The sequence below is a fragment of the Herpailurus yagouaroundi genome, unplaced genomic scaffold, assembly GCF_014898765.1.
Source record: "Herpailurus yagouaroundi ecotype Mexico unplaced genomic scaffold, PumYag 216, whole genome shotgun sequence".
NCBI lineage: Eukaryota > Metazoa > Chordata > Mammalia > Carnivora > Felidae > Herpailurus > Herpailurus yagouaroundi.
Window position 1 is genome coordinate 8,349,683 of NW_024412447.1, and position 7,986 is coordinate 8,357,668.

The 7,986-nt window shown below is 50.2% G+C and overlaps 1 long non-coding RNA gene across 1 annotated transcript; it reads right to left on the bottom strand.

Moving 5' to 3' along the window:
- Positions 1-358: 358 nt before the first annotated feature.
- LOC121017841 (uncharacterized) lies at positions 359-6,270 on the bottom strand. Its single transcript, XR_005784915.1, has 3 exons — positions 6,108-6,270; positions 893-1,386; positions 359-862 (listed from the first exon to the last, which is right to left on the bottom strand). It is a non-coding gene; the product is annotated as an uncharacterized LOC121017841 (long non-coding RNA).
- Between the last annotated feature and the right edge of the window lie 1,716 nt (positions 6,271-7,986).

Genomic DNA, 7,986 nt, shown 5'->3' on the forward strand with positions numbered 1-7,986 from the left:
CAGGCTCTGCACTGACGGCTTGGGATTCTCTCTCTCTCCCTTGCTCTCTGCCCCTCCCCCACTGCTAGCTTGCACGCGTGCTCTCTCTCTCTCCCCCCCCCCCCAAAAAATTAAATAAATAAATACACTTCAAATTTAGTGATACAGTAACTAACACTTTTATGGGTCGAATATTGTTGGATGCTGTTCCGACAAAGCAGGGAAAGTTCCACCATCTGAACTTGCATGATCTCCCTGCACCCCAACACCCACACACACTGCCCCCACGCCAGCATCTTTATTCTCTGAAGGAAAGGGGTTTTTGTTTTGTTTTTAGTTTGAACCCCCCCCCCGCGGCCCCCCCTCCCCGAGATTCGTCTCTGGCGAGTTTCCTTTGCTGTCTACCAAATGGTTTTGAAATAGTCATCATTTCTCTGAGATGCTAAAGATTGCTTTTACTTCTGAAGGCAATGAAAACATGTCTACAGTTTCACTTTGAAGCTCGTCGGGGAAGAAAAAAACCCCTATAACATTTAGCACGTGTAAAGGAATTCTCAATTCATGGGCCACCTGTGTGTCTGATAATCGTTTAATGCTGCTTCCCAAGTTTCAATAATCTTTGCAAGCCGCTCAAATCGCGGCAGATAAAGCCTGCTGATGCACGGCCCGATGTGACTGGAGCGAACCACTCCGTGTCCCCGATACTGCCTCGCTGCTCTGGTTACATGTGTTTTGGGCAATCGCCAGTCTTGTGACAGACGCATGGGTGGCGTGGAACAAGGAACGGAGCGTCGTGGAAGCGCGTCACAGGCTTTTGCGTTTTTCTGCAGAGGCCTTGGCATCACAGAGCACAACCGATGGGCACGCCAGTACTCCTGAACACCTCTGGTGCTCGCGCCCCACGGCGTGGCACCCCCACATTTCCCACGTTTGCGTGGCGGATTTGATCGCCCGTGTTAGGAACCCCACTTTGATTTGCTGCAGGCAAATCTTTAGGGACCATATGTGAGTTGGCCCCGGTCATCTTTTTCGATACCAGCGAAATCCAGGCACCTCTGTGACTGACCCGGCGATCGAGACCTTTCCCGCCTACACTGCCAGGGCTCCTTCTCTGCCCGACCGGCGGTCCTGTCGCATGTTAGCCAATCGGGGAACATCGATTTCATCTGCTGTGCCCTGGAACGTTTCAGGTTTTATTTTTTTCTGGCGATTTCCTTTTGAATCTGCTGACTTCTTTAGGCACCGATGAATTCATGAGGTAGAATGGCTGGCTTTCTCTCTCTCCCTCCAAATTGCCTTTATTCACGGATGAAATACACTTGTCACGACTTCTTCAGGACAAACACTGTTTTCCAAGGGATAAAATACGTTTAACTCTGGATTTCCGGAATGTTCTGTTTCCTCAAGCTGTTAGGAGTGAGCAGATAATAATTTGTTAGTGACTGTTTCACCGGGAAATCGATGTTTTCTCCCCCGTCCCTGCCCCAACTGCAATGATTTCAGGTGCATTTTACATCTTTCGTGTTTTCAGATTTTTCACGGAGATTTTTTTTTTTCTCCCCAAACAGAAACTCCCTGTACTACGGGACTGATTCTCCTCTGCGGGTGCATTGTGTTGGCAAACCATCGGTACAAGAAATGAAGGGATCATGTTTTACCACCTCCTTTCCTACTCCCCTTGCAAATCTGAACATTAGGAGTCCTCATAATTTCCAGACGGGCCTTAAACTCCTCATACATTAAAAATAGATTTTGTCGGGGCGCCTGGGTGGCGCAGTCGGTTAAGCGTCCGACTTCAGCCAGGTCACGATCTCGCGGTCCGGGAGTTCGAGCCCCGCGTCAGGCTCTGGGCTGATGGCTCAGAGCCTGGAGCCTGTTTCCGATTCTGTGTCTCCCTCTCTCTCTGCTCCTCCCCCGTTCATGCTCTGTCTCTCTCTGTCCCAAAATAAATAAATAAACGTTGAAAAAAAAATTTTTTTTAAATAAAAAAAATTAAAAAAAAAAATAGATTTTGCGGTGGTTCCTGGGTGGCTCAGTCGGTTAAGTGTCCAGCTCTTGACGTAGGCTCAGGTCATGATCTCACAGTTCATAAGTTTGGGCCCCACATCGGGCTCTGTGCTGACAGCTCGGAGCTTGCTTGGGATTCTCTCTCCCTCTCTCTGCTTCTCCCCTCCCTCTCAAAATGAATAAATAAACTTTAAAAAATACATTTTGGGGCGCCTGGGTGGCTCACGTGGTTGAGCCTCCAACTCTTGATTTGGCTCAGGTCACGATCTCACAGTCGTGGGACTGAGCCCCACGTCAGGCTCCACGCTCAGATTGCTTAAGATTCTCTCTCTCTGCCCGTCTCCTCTGTTTGCACTTTCTCTCTTACACAAAAAATTAGTTTATTCATCCCACATTTCAAACCATACTACTTTCTCCCTATATATTGGCATCATTTGTATACAGATTATTCGGTAATAAGGAAACACCAGGAGTGCTGGATTGCACCAGGTCGACTCCAGCACAGAGCCCGACTCGGGCTCAAACTCACGAACCGCGAGATCACGACTGGAGCCCGAGTCAGCATCTTAACCAACTGAGCCACCCAGGTGCCCCTGATTCCCTGGCTCTTTGACTTTTCTGTCACATTTCCGACCGTTCAAGTAGTTTCTTTTTCCTCTGTCTTTGGGAGGTTGGGATGCCTCCGTTCATCCTCTGACCCCTTGGGCCTTTCCATGCCGGGCCTGCAGCTGGGCTCTGGGCACGTAGATGAACCACTCATCACGTCACAGCTGGGAAGCTCCTAGCACCCAGGGCAAGACAGGTATAGACAATTCTTTTTTTTTTTTTAAGTTTATTTATTTATTTTGAGAGAGAGAGAGTGCAGGCAGAGAGAGAGAGAGAGAGAGAGAGAGAGAGAGAGAGAGAATCCCAAGCAGGCTCCGCAGCACCCCGACTCGGGGCTCATACCCACAAACTGTGAGATCGTGACATGAGCTGAAATCAAGAGTCGAGCGCTTGAGCGACTAAGCCGTCCAGGCGCCCACAGACGTAGACGGTTCTAAACTGTTTTTCTCTGCAACCTTTCTTGAAACCAGTTGTGGGGGGGGTTTCACCCCACACCAGCCGATTCTCTGACTTCGGCCTACGATTCAGTTCAATTCTGTTACTAACTCCCTGGAGTTACTAACCCAGCTCAAGGGCTCTGTCCCTCAAGACTGCCCCCCACTTCAGACGTCAGGCGCAAGTATTAGGCGCCCAAAGTGCCCACGCTTCTGTCTGACGTGGCTGCAAAGTCACAGGTTACTATGACCCCCTCCTTAGACTTGGCAATTTGTTAGAACGGCTCACAGAACTCAGGGAAACGCTATTACCAGTTTACTCTAAACAATATTACAAAGGGTACAAACGAGCAGCCAAATGAAGAGGCACATAGGGCGAGGGGGTATAGGGTGGGGGGAGGGGTGGAGCTTCTACACCCCCTCCAGGTGCGCCACCCCCTAGCACCTGGTTATGGTCACCAACCTAGAAGCACCCTGAACGCGGCCGTTTAGGAGAGTTTTCTGGAGATTCTATTATCACAGGCATGATTGGTTAAGTCATTGGCCGTTGGTGATTAATTCAATCCCCAGCCCCTCTCCCTTCCCAGGTCAGGGGGTGGGGGGAATGAAAGTCCCAACCAACCTGATTCTGGCCGGCAGAGCTCCCTCAAATGGGTGTGTGCGGCAGGTGGGGAAGGGGTCTTTCTCAGGAGCTCGGGTCACCTTCGAGGAGGATCCTTCACATGCAGAGAGGATCCTAATCACATAGGTGGTTCTCCCGGCAAGCAGCCATTCTCAAGCATCAAGGAGCCTACCAAAGGTCACCTCATTAGCAGAAACTGGATGGATGAAACGGGCTCAAAAAAAGGCGGGTGGGTGTGCCCGGGTGGCTCAGTCGGTTAGGTGTCCGGCTTCGGCTCAGGTCATGATCTCACGGTTTGTGGGTTCGAGCCCCACGTCAGGCTCTGTGCGGGCAGCTCGGAGCCTGGAGCCTGTTTCAGATTCTGTGTCTCCCTCTCTCTTTGCCTCTCCCCTGCTCACACTCTGTCTTTCTGTCTCAAAAATAAATAAATGTAAAAAAGAAAGAAAGAAAGAAAGAAAGAAAGAAAGAAAGAAAGGGACTCGTTACGGATAACAGAAGGTGTTCCTATCTCCCCTCCCACGCCCTCCCACCCCAGGAAATTCCAAGGGTTTTAGAAGCCCTGTGTCAGGAACTGGGAACAGAGCCAAATATATACAGGCGACCTCTGAACAATGTATGGGTTAGGGGCACTGACTCCTTGCACAATTATCCGCGTAGAACTTTTGGCTCCCCCAAAACTTAACTAATAGCCTACTGTTGAGAAGAAGCCTTACCGATAACATAGTTGATAAACACATATTTTTGTATTTATATGTATCATATGCTGTATTCTTACAATAAAGTAAGCGAGAGAAAGGAAAATTTTACCTAGAAAATCATATGGAAGGGGCCCCTGGGTGGTTCAGTCGGTTACAATCATGATCGTGATCTCACGGTTTGTGAGTTCAAGCCCTGCATCAGGCTTTGTGCTGACAGCTCAGAGCCTGGAGCCTGCTTGGGATTCTGTGTCTCCCTCTCTCTCTGCCCCTCCCCTGCTCGTGCTCTGTCTCTCTCAAAAATAAACACTAAAAAAAATTTTTTTAACTAAAAAAAGAAAAAGAAAACCATACAGAAGAGGGGCGCCTGGGTGGCTCAGTCGGTTAAACGTCTGACTCTTGGTTTGGGCTCAGGTCACGATCTCGAGGCTCGTGAGTTCAAGCCCCACAGCGGGCTCTGTGCTGACCACACGGAGCCTGCTTGGGATTCTTTCTCTCCTCCTCTCTCTCCACCTCCCCCCTCTCCACCTCCCCCATTCAAGCTTGTGCTCTCTCTCTCTCTCTCTCTCTCTCAGTGCATAAGCGGACCCGTGCAGTTCAAACCTGTGCGGTTCCGAGATCACCTGTACTTGTCGCTGTATCACAAGATAATGTGGTAACTACGGAAAGACAGGTGGCCCATTTCTTCTGACTGCAGTGTAGCAGGAGGAATGAGTCAGTTTCCCAGAAGTGACCGTGGCCACCCAGAATCCCCACCAACACGCCGGGAACCACGCAACCGAAGTAAAAGGAAGGTGCAAATTCAGTTTCAAGCTGAAGTTCCTAATCTGTCCACCCAACCTGATTTTGGCACTCAGAAATTTCCCCCAAGCAGAAATGGGTGTGCGCAGCGGGTGAGGAAGGGGTCTTCCCCGGGACCTCTGGCCACCTTTGCGGGGAGGCAGGCTGTCAACTGGCACCAGTACAGAGAGGACCCCCGGGCCCCCCAGCCCCCAAGCTTTGTTGGCTCCGTGATGGGGACATATAACAAGGACGGCCCGGGCCCCAGCTGGGACACACGGCGGCAGGGTCTCCGGCCTGTCTGCGCCTAGGCCACCTGCCTGAGCCCAGATCCTACGGACCCAAGTGTGAGAAAAGGAGGGTGCCATTCCCTGGGGAGCCACACCCCCTAGTCGCGCATTTCGGGGCCGCGATGCTGAGCTCAGCGATCCCGATGGCCGCCTCGGAATGTCGAAGACGGCTCGGTTGTGACCTTGGGTGCCGGCCAGTGGCCTCGCCAGGGAGAGTGTTCCTTGTGGGGCCAGGCTCACCTCCACTCGAGTCAATCCACAGGGAGGGAGGAAAGCAAACCCAGCGTCTGGATTCTGCGGGCGGTTGGGTGCCTCATCCACTTCCTTCTCCATTTACCGTGCTCCTAGCCTGCTCCTCCCCTCCGTCCTCCCCACTCTGCCTCGGGATCCTCACCTTCCTTTCCTAGGCTCCTCTGCCTCCAGCCTCTGCCCCTCCCGTCCATACGCCAAACTGCTGCCTGGGCAGTGGTCCGTAATGAAATTGCTCTCGTTTGTCTCCGATCTCAGTCCTTAAATGACTCCCCACTGCCTACGGGGAGATGTCCAAACTCATCAGCCCAGCGTCTGGGACCTCGCAAAATTCTGGAAAACTTTCCTTGTCTCTGCTCCCATTTATACCCCACCCCTTACCCACCAGCCTCTCGACGTTTCACGTTTCGGCATCGCCCGTGTAGGGTGGAATAGTAGCGAGGACCTTGGCTCTGGAGTCCAGCCGCGGGGCTGCGGATCCTGGCAATGTCAAGTACAAGTCTTTCGGTGCGTGAATTTGAGCAAGTTGCTGAACTTCACTCCACCTTGACGGCCATACCTGAAAAGTGAGGATAATAACGACTCCTACCTCATGTGGTTGCAGCAAGGGCACAAGTATCTAACAAATATCCACTATTTGCTAGTGGGAGCTTGGCTCGCACTGCCGTTTCCACCCACGTGCCTTCCAGGATGCTCACTTTGTGAACTCCTATTCATCCTTCAAAACAAAACGCAGCTTCGGGGCGCCTGGGTGGCTCCGTCGGTTGAGCGTCCGACTTCGGCTCAGGTCCTGATCTCACAGTTCGTGAGTTCGAGCCCCACCTCGGGCTCTGTACTGACAGCTCGGAGCCTGGAGCCCGCTTCAGATTCTGTGTCTCCCTCTCTCTCTGCCCCTCCCCTGCTCGCACTCTGTCTCTCTGTCTCTCTCTCCAAAAAATAAATAAACGTTAAAAAAAAAACGTAAAAGAAAATAAAAAAACCAAATGTAGTTTCAAAGTCCAGCTGTGACCCCTCTAGGATAGATACTCCCTCTTCTGTGTTTCGAGGACCTCTTGGGCTCCCCTGCATCCCAGCAAATGTCACAGTGAGCCCTGGGTCTCTGCTTATCTGCCTCCCCAACTAACTGGGTCGTATTTACCCTTCCCCAGAGCCCACAGGGCCAGTTTGATGAGCAAATGAATAAAATTTCTGAAATGGTGAAGGGAAGAGATTTTCACCCGGTGTCGTCTTTGAGAATAAACACTAAAGACCACATTATAAAGGAAAAGCCTGAACTCTATCTATGAAGTGTTTTGGGTTTTTTTTTTAATGTCTTTTTAAAAAAGTTTTTATTGGGGCGCCTGGGTGGCTCAGTCGGTTAAGCGGCCGACTTCGGCTCAGGTCATGATCTCGCGGTCCGTGAGTTCGAGCCCCGCGTCGGGCTCTGTGCTGACAGCTCAGAGCCTGGAGCCTGTTTCAGATTCTGTGTCTCCCTCTCTCTGACCCTCCCCCGTTCATGCTCTGTCTCTCTCTGTCTCAAAAATAAATAAAAAACGTTAAAAAAAATTTTAAATAAAAAAAGTTTTTATTTATTTTGAGAGAGAGAGAGAGAGAGAATGAGCACAGGAGGGTCAGAGAGAGAGGGAGAGAGAGAATCCCAAGCAGGCTCTGCACTGTCAGGGCAGATCCCAGTGCAGGGCTCAAACTCATGAACCATGAGGGTATGACCTGAGCTGAAACCAAGAGTCGGACACTTAATCAACTGAGCCACTCAGGTGCCCCTGTGCAGTCTTTATTAAAGCCATAAAAGACTGGTCATGCTTCCCCTTCCAAAAAGAAAAAATGTGAATAAAATAAAAATAAAAGGTTGGGAAACATACATACCAGAGAGATAATAAAATAGAAAAAACCCTTTTTTTGTTTAATTAGGCATTACGACCAGGTATCTATGGAAACAGATGAATATTCACATTCCAGGTAGACAAGCATCTATTCATTTAACAATGCGTAAACAACAGGAAAGTTGGGGCCTCAGAAATTAACACTGGTCCCTTCAGTTAAGTGTTTCTTGACTGTGAAGGATATGATAAGAAAACAAGATTCAATCCCTGCCTTCAAAAGCACCATAGGTTGGTGGCTCAGTCAGTTAAACGTCCGACTTCGGTTCAGGTCATGGTCTCACAGTTCTTGAGTTCAAGCCCCACGTCGGGCTCTGGGCTGACAGCTCAGAGCCTGGAGCCTGCTTCGGATTCTGTGTCTCCTCTCTCTGCCCCTCTCTTGGTCTCTCTCTCTGTCTCTCAAAAATAAACACTAAAAAAAAAAAAAAAAAAAAAAAAAAAAAAAAA